The sequence below is a fragment of the Taeniopygia guttata genome, chromosome 3, assembly GCF_048771995.1.
Source record: "Taeniopygia guttata chromosome 3, bTaeGut7.mat, whole genome shotgun sequence".
Lineage (NCBI taxonomy): Eukaryota > Metazoa > Chordata > Aves > Passeriformes > Estrildidae > Taeniopygia > Taeniopygia guttata.
The window spans coordinates 2,150,823-2,163,023 of NC_133027.1; the positions used below are offsets into that span (position 1 = coordinate 2,150,823).

A 12,201-nucleotide genomic window follows, 5' to 3' on the forward strand; every position below is an offset into this window, starting at 1 on the left:
CGTTTTTTGGGCACTCCCTGTTGTTGTCCCCAGTGAGCACTGCCCAGCTGCTGTCTGGAAATGTAAAATGTATTGATCTGTTTTTAAACTAAAGAGCCAATTATGGTCTGATAGGCTGCAAAATGTGTTTTGCATTTCCACTTAGAGTGCTCCATTTCCAGCGTGCTGCCTAATTGGGAATTGACTGCAGCTCGTTCTGCTTCCTGTATTTCCATTTTTTTTTTTTTGGCTGAACAAGGATGAGTTCTCTGCTAGGAATTCTCAGCAGAGAATTCAGATAATTCTCAGTTTTTTTGGTGCTGCTGTGGAAGGGAGAAGGCAGCTGATGACTCAAAAAGGCCAAGCAAGAAACAGACAAAAACTCTTCAGCATCACAGATGACAAGAAGTGACTTTTTCCACGAGCGGTTTTAAAGATATTTAGATTAAATATTGGGGTGAAAACCTTCCCTGTGAGGGTGGGGAGGGGCTGGGCTGGAATTCCCAGAGAAGCTGTGGCTGCCCCTGGATCCCTGGCAGTGTCCAAGGTCAGGTTGGACAGGGCTTGGAGCAGCCTGGGATGGTGGAAGGTGTCAAGGTTGGAACTGGATGAATTTTAATGTCCTTTTCCACCCAAACCATTCTGGAATTCCATTAACTCTGCCATTTAAATGCCAACATTTCACCTTGATGTGATGAGCAGCAGAGTCCTGCCCTTCCTTTGGACCAGAAAAAACTGCAGAGCGAGGTCAGGCTCTGAGGAGATTTAAACCAGGCCCAAGACTTAGGAAAAACTTCTTTTTGGTCAATTAAATCTTAAATTGTGCAAAATCCAACCTGGAATTAGGGAGATTAATTCGGAGTCAAGGCAGCAGCCAGCGACTCGTCTCACACCTGGCTTTGATGGTGGCGTCAGGTATTCCTTTGATGTGATCCTCTTTATTCACAAGGAATTCTCCGCAGCTTCCTCAGCACTCGAGTGGGAAAAAAAGGTTTTGTTGGCTCAGGGACTGCCGGGCTAGAAGAGCTCCCTCCAGGCCTTTTCTGCCCACCATCACTTTGGGTTTCTCCTCAAGGAAACCCCCAGCCCTGCTCCTTTCCAGGCTGCAGCAAAAGCCATTTTCCCTCTGGGATTCCCTGTGGCAAACCCCGGGTAAATCGGGTAAATCATTTCTGTTGTTGCAGCGTCTGGTTTTACACCCGTCTCCTTCCTCCCGACATCTCTTTTACATCAGGAGAGGTTGTTCTGCCCTTGAGCTCCAGGAGAACCTGGAATCGCCGGCGGGGTCGGAGATTTTTATCTTGGGATTCTGTTCCTGCCTTTCCAAGCTGAGCCCTGCTCGGGCAGGATCTGTGTCGGAATCTGTGGGTATTGGTGATTCCGACATTGTAGAAAGTCTCTGTCTTTCTGCCCCGTTGCCAAAGAAGAAGCCATAGTTCGTCTGTGCTGGTTTCAAGGTTGTTTATTTTTGCTTATCTATAACATGTTCTGCTGCCCTGCCGCAGCTCTGTCCTGCAGGGCAGCGTGTGGGGCTCTGCCCCCAGTGGGATGTTATAAACATTATATACCAGAAATTACGTGCACTATATTTACAATAATGTGCCAATATCTATCATCTACATTGAACAGTGTGTCCCTAGCCTAAACCAATAGAAAAATGCCAACATCACCAAGAACATGGAGGTAAGGAAGAAGAAGGAGGAAGAACAGGATCAGGTCCACTTTCCTCCATCTTAGAACTCCTGACCCCCCTGTACAAAGTAAAACCCCCCCCCCGTACAGGTGTTTAAACCCCCCTGTACAATACTAAAAAATTTTACCCTCTAATTTGTGACTACTTTTACTATACCATCTAACTCTCTGTGACCGCTTGTTCCACCCTCAAAGTTGGTAATTCATTCCATGGTTCAAACTCAAAATCACAGCTGTTTTCAGCTGCTTGCCAGGGTCTAAAATGCTTCTGACCAAGGCCTGGAACCTCTAAAAATGTCTGAGGGACATTTTGAGTTCCGACAGATCTGCCTGCACCGAGGTGGATCCCACAGGGGACACCAGGACCACCAAAACCTCGGGGTGGTGTCTCCCTGCTCCAGGGATCCAGCTGGATTCCCATTCCCAAACATTCTCCGCTGCACCGAGCCTCAGTGGGAGGATTTTTGGGAAGGCACAACGAGGTGTCCGTGGGAGTGGGAGGTTGGGTCAGCACCTGAAATGTGGCACCTGTGCTGCTGAATAATCAGCAGAGATGAGCCCGAGCAGCAGCAATTACCTGCAGCTTAAGTGATATTAAAGGCAGATCCTCAATAAACAGGCAAATCTCACAGAATTCCTCACAGTAATCCTCTGTAATTGAGGATAAATGGCAGATTTGCAGGAACATTTGGCATTAAAACATTCCCCACGAACGGAGACAGGCTGGGATCCCACTGGGGAGAGGCAAACAGGGAGTGTGTTTATTATTTACTCTCTCATTATTTCAGGTGAATTGTTTTCACAATTAAACTCTTCAAACGAGGCTTGTCCTGCTTTTTTCGTGGCACGGGGAAAATCCTAAACCTCACAGAAACGGCACAAGAGAATCCTAAACCTCACAGAAACGGCACAAGAGAATCCTAAACCTCACAGAAACGGCACAAGAGAATCCTAAACCTCACAGAAACGGCACAAGAGAATCCTAAACCTCACAGAAACGGCACAAGAGAATCCTAAACCTCACAGAAACGGCACAAGAGAATCCTAAACCTCACAGAAACGGCACAAGAGAATCCTAAACCTCACAGAAACGGCACAAGAGAATCCTAAACCTCACAGAAACGGCACAAGAGAATCCTAAACCTCACAGAAATGGCACAAGAGAATCCTAAACCTCACAGAAATGGCACAAGAGAATCCTAAACCTCACAGAAACCTCTGGGAGCTGCTGCACGAAACCGCCGAGAACAGCTGGAAAAGATTTGTTTGTGGCAAGATGCGTTCGCTGAAAATTTTCACTTCAAACCCTCAAAGAACACGACCCAAAAGTGGTGCTGGAGTTGGGAAACATCCCACAGAAAGAGGGCGAGGTGGAAACTGGGAAGCTCTTTGAAGTAGTGCAACATCCAAGGACCGGGGGACGCGGATTAAAATGTGATTCATAAAAGGTTTTTGCTCCGTGGAACACCCCGGAGCAGCGGTGGGTCCGGCGGAGTTAATCGCGTTGGGAAAAAGCACTTGGCCAAACAATCGCTGGCTGGGGTAATTCCTGGGCTGATTGTTCCCGGGCACGGGGATAATCTTGGCTCTGCTGGGTGTTTGTTTAAACACGGCCCCGACGTGGATTTGTTGGTTTTTTTCTCAAGGTTTTTGTTGGCACGGTGAGGAGGAATCGCCTGCCAGGCCTGGTGAGACCGTGGATTCCCACAGCAGCCGGGGAACGGTGGAGAGGATCCATCACCTCATTTGGAAATGAAATAACGCACAGAAAACTGACCTGGATCTAAGATTTGGAAATGAAATAACGCACAGAAAACTGACCTGGATCTAAGATTTGGAAATAACGCACAGAAAACTGACCTGGATCTAAGATTTGGAAATGAAATAACGCACAGAAAACTGACCTGGATCTAAGATTTGAAAATAACGCACAGAAAACTGACCTGGATCTACGATTTGGAAATAACGCACAGAAAACTGACCTGGATCTAAGATTTGCAAATAACGCACAGAAAACTGACCTGGATCTAAGATTGGGAAATGAAATAACGCACAGAAAACTGACCTGGATCTAAGATTCGGAAATAATGCACAGAAAACTAACCTGGATCTAAGATTTGGAAATAACGCACAGAAAACTGACCTGGATCTAAGATTCGGAAATAACACACAGAAAACTGACCTGGATCTATGATTTGGATATGAAATAACGCACAGAAAACTGACCTGGATCTAAGATTTGGAAATAACGCACAGAAAACTGACCTGGATCTAAGATTTGGAAATAACGCACAGAAAACTGACCTGGATCTAAGATTTGGAAATAACGCACAGAAAACTGACCTGGATCTAAGGTTTGGAACTGAAATAACGCACAGAAAACTGACCTGGATCTAAGATTTGGAAATGAAATAACGCACAGAAAACTGACCTGGATCTAAGATTTGGAAATGAAATAACTCACAGAAAACTGACCTGGATCTAAGATTTGGAAATAACGCACAGAAAACTGACCTGGATCTAAAATTCGGAAAAAACGCACAGAAAACTGACCTGGATCTAAGATTTGGAAATAATGCACAGAAAACTGACCTGGATCTAAGATTTGGAAATAACGCCCAGAAAACTGACCTGGATCTAAGATTTGGAAATAACGCACAGAAAACTGACCTGGATCTAAGATTTGGAAATAACCCACAGAAAACTGACCTGGAGCTAAGATTTGGAAATAACACTCGGAAAACTGACCTGGATCTAAGATTTGGAAATGAAATAACGCACAGAAAACTGACCTGGATCTAAGATTTGGAAATAACGCACAGAAAACTGACCTGGATCTAAGACTTGGAAATAACGCATAGAAAACTGACCTGGATATAAGATTTGGAAATGAAATAATGCACAGAAAACTGACCTGGATCTAAGATTTGGAAATGAAATAATGCACAGAAAACTGACCTGGATCTAAGGGTTGGAAATAACGCACAGAAAACTGACCTGGATCTGAGGGTTGGAAATAACGCACAGAAAACTGACCTGGATCTAAGATTTGGAAATAACGCACAGAAAACTGAACTGGATATAAGATTTGGAAATAACGCACAGAAAACTGACCTCGATCTAAGATTTGGAAATGAAATAACGCACAGAAAACTGACCTGGATCTAAGATTTGGAAATAACGCCCAGAAAACTGACCTGGATCTAAGATTTGGAAATAACGCACAGAAAACTGACCTGGATCTAAGGTTTGGAAATAACGCACAGAAAACTGACCTGGATCTAAGATTTGGAAATGAAATAACGCACAGAAAACTGACCTGGATCTAAGATTTGGAAATGAAATAACGCACAGAAAACTGACCCGGATCTAAGATTTGGAAATAATGCACAGAAAACTGACCTGGATCTAAGATTTGGAAATAATGCACAGAAAACTGACCTGGATCTAAGATTCGGAAATAACGCACAGAAAACTGACCTGGATCTAAGATTTGGAAATGAAATAACGCACAGAAAACTGACCTGGATCTAAGATTTGGAAATGAAATAACACACAGAAAACTGACCAGGATCTTAAGAATTGGAAATAACGCAAAGAAAACTGACCTGGATCGAAGATTTGGAAATAACGCACAGAAAACTGACCTGGATCTAAGATTTGGAAATAACACACAGAAAACTGACCTGGATCTAAGATTTGAAAATGAAATAACGCACAGAAAACTGACCTGGATCTAAAATTTGGAAATAACGCACAGAAAACTGACCTGGATCTAAGATTTGGAAATAACGCACAGAAAACTGACCTGGATCTAAGATTTGGAAATAACGCACAGAAAACTGACCTGGATCTATGATTTGGAAATAACGCACAGAAAACTGACCTGGATCTAAGATTTGGAAATGAAATAATGCACAGAAAACTGACCTGGATCTAAGATTCGAAAATAACGCACAGAAAACTGACCTGGATCTAAGATTTGGAAATAACGCACAGAAAACTGACCTGGATCTAAGATTTGGAAATGAAATAACGCACAGAAAACTGACCTGGATCTAAGATTTGGAAATAACGCACAGAAAACTGACCGGGATCTAAGATTTGGAAATAACCCACAGAAAACTGACCTGGATCTAAGATTTGGAAATGAAATAACGCACAGAAAACTGACCTGGATCTAAGATTTGGAAATAACGCACAGAAAACTGACCTGGATCTAAGATTTGGAAATAACGCACAGAAAACTGACCTGGATCTAAGGTTTGGAAATAACGCACAGAAAACTGACCTGGATCTAAGATTTGGAAATAACCCACAGAAAACTGACCTGGATCTAAAATTTGGAAATGAAATAACGCACAGAAAACTGACCTGGATCTAAGATTTGGAAAGGAAATAACGCACAGAAAACTGACCTGGATCTAAGATTTGGAAATAACGCACAGAAAACTGACCTGGATCTAAAACGTGGAAATAACGCACAGAAAACTGACCTGGAGCTAAAATTTGGAAATAATGCACAGAAAACTGACCTGGATCTAAGATTTGGAAATAACGCACAGAAAACTGACCTGGATCTAAGATTTGGAAATAACGCACAGAAAACTGACCTGGATCTAAGATTTGGAAATAACGCACAGAAAACTGACCTGGATCTAAGATTTGGAAATAATGCACAGAAAACAGACCTGGATCTAAGATTTGGAAATGAAATAACGCACAGAAAACTGACCTGGATCTAAGATTTGGAAATAACGCACAGAAAACTGACCTGGATCTAAGATTTGGAAATAACGCACAGAAAACTGACCTGGATCTAAGATTTAGAAATAACGCACAGAAAACTGACCTGGATCTAAGATTTGGAAGTGAAACAACACCCAGAAAACTGACCTGGATCTAAGATTTGGAAATAACACACAGAAAACTGACCTGGATCTAAGATTTGGAAATAACGCACAGAAAACTGACCTGGATCTAAGATTTGGAAATAACGCACAGAAAACTGACCTGGATCTAAGATTTGGAAATAACGCACAGAAAACTGACCTGGATCTAAGATTTGGAAATGAAATAACGCACAGAAAACTGACCTGGATCTATGGTTTGGAAATAACGCACAGAAAACTGACCCGGATCTAAGATTTGGAAATAACGCACAGAAAACTGACCTGGATCTAAAATTATAAATGAAATAACGCACAGAAAACTGACCTGGATCTAAGATTTGGAAGTGAAATAACGCAGAGAAAACTGACCTGGATCTAAGATTTGGAAATGAAATAACGCACAGAAAACTGACCTGGATCGAAGATTTGGAAATGAAATAACGCACAGAAAACTGACCTGGATCGAAGATTTGGAAATGAAATAACGCACAGAAAACTGACCTGGATCTAAGATTTGGAAATAACGCACAGAAAACTGACCGGGATCTAAGATTTGGAAATAACCCACAGAAAACTGACCTGGATCTAAGATTTGGAAATGAAATAACGCACAGAAAACTGACCTGGATCTAAGATTTGGAAATAACGCACAGAAAACTGACCTGGATCTAAGATTTGGAAATAACGCACAGAAAACTGACCTGGATCTAAGGTTTGGAAATAACGCACAGAAAACTGACCTGGATCTAAGATTTGGAAATAACCCACAGAAAACTGACCTGGATCTAAAATTTGGAAATGAAATAACGCACAGAAAACTGACCTGGATCTAAGATTTGGAAAGGAAATAACGCACAGAAAACTGACCTGGATCTAAGATTTGGAAATAACGCACAGAAAACTGACCTGGATCTAAAACGTGGAAATAACGCACAGAAAACTGACCTGGAGCTAAAATTTGGAAATAATGCACAGAAAACTGACCTGGATCTAAGATTTGGAAATAACGCACAGAAAACTGACCTGGATCTAAGATTTGGAAATAACGCACAGAAAACTGACCTGGATCTAAGATTTGGAAATAACGCACAGAAAACTGACCTGGATCTAAGATTTGGAAATAATGCACAGAAAACAGACCTGGATCTAAGATTTGGAAATGAAATAACGCACAGAAAACTGACCTGGATCTAAGATTTGGAAATAACGCACAGAAAACTGACCTGGATCTAAGATTTGGAAATAACGCACAGAAAACTGACCTGGATCTAAGATTTAGAAATAACGCACAGAAAACTGACCTGGATCTAAGATTTGGAAGTGAAACAACACCCAGAAAACTGACCTGGATCTAAGATTTGGAAATAACACACAGAAAACTGACCTGGATCTAAGATTTGGAAATAACGCACAGAAAACTGACCTGGATCTAAGATTTGGAAATAACGCACAGAAAACTGACCTGGATCTAAGATTTGGAAATAACGCACAGAAAACTGACCTGGATCTAAGATTTAGAAATAACGCACAGAAAACTGACCTGGATCTAAGATTTGGAAGTGAAACAACACCCAGAAAACTGACCTGGATCTAAGATTTGGAAATAACACACAGAAAACTGACCTGGATCTAAGATTTGGAAATAACGCACAGAAAACTGACCTGGATCTAAGATTTGGAAATAACGCACAGAAAACTGACCTGGATCTAAGATTTGGAAATAACGCACAGAAAACTGACCTGGATCTAAGATTTGGAAATGAAATAACGCACAGAAAACTGACCTGGATCTATGGTTTGGAAATAACGCACAGAAAACTGACCCGGATCTAAGATTTGGAAATAACGCACAGAAAACTGACCTGGATCTAAAATTATAAATGAAATAACGCACAGAAAACTGACCTGGATCTAAGATTTGGAAGTGAAATAACGCAGAGAAAACTGACCTGGATCTAAGATTTGGAAATGAAATAACGCACAGAAAACTGACCTGGATCGAAGATTTGGAAATGAAATAACGCACAGAAAACTGACCTGGATCGAAGATTTGGAAATGAAATAACGCACAGAAAACTGACCTGGATCTAAGATTTGGAAATAACGCACAGAAAACTGACCGGGATCTAAGATTTGGAAATAACCCACAGAAAACTGACCTGGATCTAAGATTTGGAAATGAAATAACGCACAGAAAACTGACCTGGATCTAAGATTTGGAAATAACGCACAGAAAACTGACCTGGATCTAAGATTTGGAAATAACGCACAGAAAACTGACCTGGATCTAAGGTTTGGAAATAACGCACAGAAAACTGACCTGGATCTAAGATTTGGAAATAACCCACAGAAAACTGACCTGGATCTAAAATTTGGAAATGAAATAACGCACAGAAAACTGACCTGGATCTAAGATTTGGAAAGGAAATAACGCACAGAAAACTGACCTGGATCTAAGATTTGGAAATAACGCACAGAAAACTGACCTGGATCTAAAATTTGGAAATAATGCACAGAAAACTGACCTGGATCTAAGATTTGGAAATGAAATAATGCACAGAAAACTGTCCTGGATCAAAGATTTGGAAATAACGCACAGAAAACTGACCTGGATCTAAAATTTGGAAATAACACACAGAAAACTGACCTGGATCTAAGATTTGCAAATAATGCACAGAAAACTGACCTGGATCTAAGATTTGGAAATGAAATAACGCCCAGAAAACTGACCTGGATCTAAGATTTGGAAATGAAATAACGCACAGAAAACTGACCTGGATCTAAGATTTGGAAATGAAATAACGCACAGAAAACTGACCTGGATCTAAAATTTGGAAATAACGCACAGAAAACTGACCCGGATCTAAGGTTTGGAAATGAAATAACGCACAGAAAACTGACCTGGATCTAAGGTTTGGAAATAATGCACAGAAAACTGACCTGGATCTGAGATTAGGAAATGAAATAACGCACAGAAAACTGACCTGGATCTAAGATTTGGAAATGAAATAACGCACAGAAAACTGACCTGGATCTAAGATTTGGAAATAATGCACAGAAAACTGACCTGGATCTAAGATTTGGAAATAACGCACAGAAAACTGACCTGGATCTAAGATTTGGAAATAACGCGCAGAAAAATGACCTGGATCTAAGATTTGGAAATGAAATAACGCACAGAAAACTGACCTGGATTGAAGGTTTGGAAATAATGCACAGAAAACTGACCTGGATCTAAGATTTGGAAATAATGCACAGAAAACTGACCTGGATCTAAGATTTGGAAATGAAATAACGCACAGAAAACTGACCTGGATCTAAGATTTGGAAATAACGCACAGAAAACTGACCTGGACCTAAAATTCGGAAATAACGCACAGAAAACTGACCTGGGTCTAAGATTTGGAAATGAAATAACGCACAGAAAACTGACCTGGATCTAAGATTTGGAAATGAAATAACGCACAGAAAACTGACCTGGATCTAAGATTTGGAAATAACGCACAGAAAACTGACCCGGATCTAAGATTTGGAAATAACACACAGAAAACTGACCTGGAGCTAAGATTTGGAAATAACGCACAGAAAACTGACCCGGATCTAAGATTTGGAAATAACACACAGAAAACTGACCTGGAGCTAAGATTTGGAAATAATGCACAGAAAACTGACCTGGATCTAAGATTTGGAAATGAAATAACGCACAGAAAACTGACCTGGATCTAAGATTTGGAAATAACGCACAGAAAACTGACTTGGATCTAAGATATGGAAATGAAATAACGCACAGAAAACTGACCTGGATCTAAGATTTGGAAATTAAATAACGCACAGAAAACTGACCTGGATCTAAGATTTGGAAATAACGCACAGAAAACTGACCTGGATCTAAGATTTGGAAATAACGCACAGAAAACTGACCTGGATCTAAGATTTGGAAATGAAATAACGCACAGAAAACTGACCTGGATCTAAGATTTGGAAATAACGCACAGAAAACTGACCTGGATCTAAGATTTGGAAATAACGCCCAGAAAACTGACCTGGATCTAAAATTTGGAAATAACGCACAGAAAACTGACCTGGATCGAAGATTTGGAAATAACACACAGAAAACTGACCTGGATCTAAGGTTTGGAGATGAAATAACGCACAGAAAACTGACCTGGATCTAAGGTTTGGGAATAACGCACAGAAAACTGACCTGGATCTAAGATTTGGTAATGAAAAAATGCACAGAAAACTGACCTGGATCTAAGATTTGGAAATGAAATAACGCACAGAAAACTGACCTGGATCTAAGATTTGGAAATGAAATAACGCACAGAAAACTGACCTGGATCTAAAATTTGGAAATAACGCACAGAAAACTGACCTGGATCTAAGATTTGGAAATAACACACAGAAAACTGACCTGGATCTAAGATTTGCAAATAATGCACAGAAAACTGACCTGGATCTAAGATTTGGAAATGAAATAACGCACAGAAAACTGACCTGGATCTAAGATTTGGAAATTAAATAACGCACAGAAAACTGACCTGGATCTAAGATTTGGAAATGAAATAACGCACAGAAAGCTGACCTGGATCTAAGATTTGGAAATAATAACGCCCAGAAAACTGACCTGGATCTAAGATTTGGAAATAACGCCGAGAAAACTGACCTGGATCTAAGATTTGGAAATGAAATAATGCACAGAAAACTGACCTGGATCTAAGATTTGGAAATGAAATAACGCACAGAAAACTGACCTGGATCTAAGATTTGGAAATAACGCACAGAAAACTGACCTGGATCTAAGATTTGGAAATAACGCACAGAAAACTGACCTGGATCTAAGATTTGGAAATGAAATAATGCACAGAAAACTGACCTGGATCTAAGATTTGGAAATAACGCACAGAAAACTGACCTGGATCTAAGATTTGGAAATAACGCACAGAAAACTGACCTGGATCTAAAATTTGGGAATAACGCACAGAAAATTGATCTGGAGCTAAGATTTGGAAATGAAATAACACACAGAAAACTGACCTGGATCTAAGATTTGGAAATAACGCACAGAAAACTGACCTGGATCTAAGATTTGGAAATAACGCACAGAAAACTGACCTGGATCTAAGATTTGGAAATGAAATAACGCCCAGAAAACTGACCTGGATCTAAGGTTTGGAAATAACGCACAGAAAACTGACCTGGATCTAAGATTTGGGAATAACGCACAGAAAACTGACCTGGATCTAAAATTTGGAAATGAAATAACGCACAGAAAACTGACCTGGATCTAGGATTTGGAAAATTGCTGATGCCAGAGGTGACCAAGGAAAACGTGAGGCAGTTCTAGCAGAGATCCACGAGCAAAACTCTGCTTTGGGAGGGAAATGGCTTTTTTTTTTCCCATGTGGATAATCCTGGGAGCCCAGGAAGCGACAGATCCAGGCAGAGCAGACACAAATACCATTCATCACTGCCATGCTCTGACATCCTCGTACACCTGCCCTGCAATTCAATCATCCCAACCTCCTCTCAGCCAGGAGATCCTCCGTGAGATAGAATTACATTTCATCACAATTAATTCGTTCTTCCTCTGCCCCTGCCAAACCCACACATTCCTCTCAGCCTGGCAGCTCGATGT

At 40.9% G+C, this 12,201-nt stretch overlaps 1 protein-coding gene across 1 annotated transcript in view; it reads right to left on the reverse strand.

Annotated features, from left to right (window-relative positions):
* The window catches only part of FBXO16 (F-box protein 16), a 53,408-nt gene that overhangs the window by 14,212 nt on the left and 26,995 nt on the right, over positions 1–12,201 (reverse strand).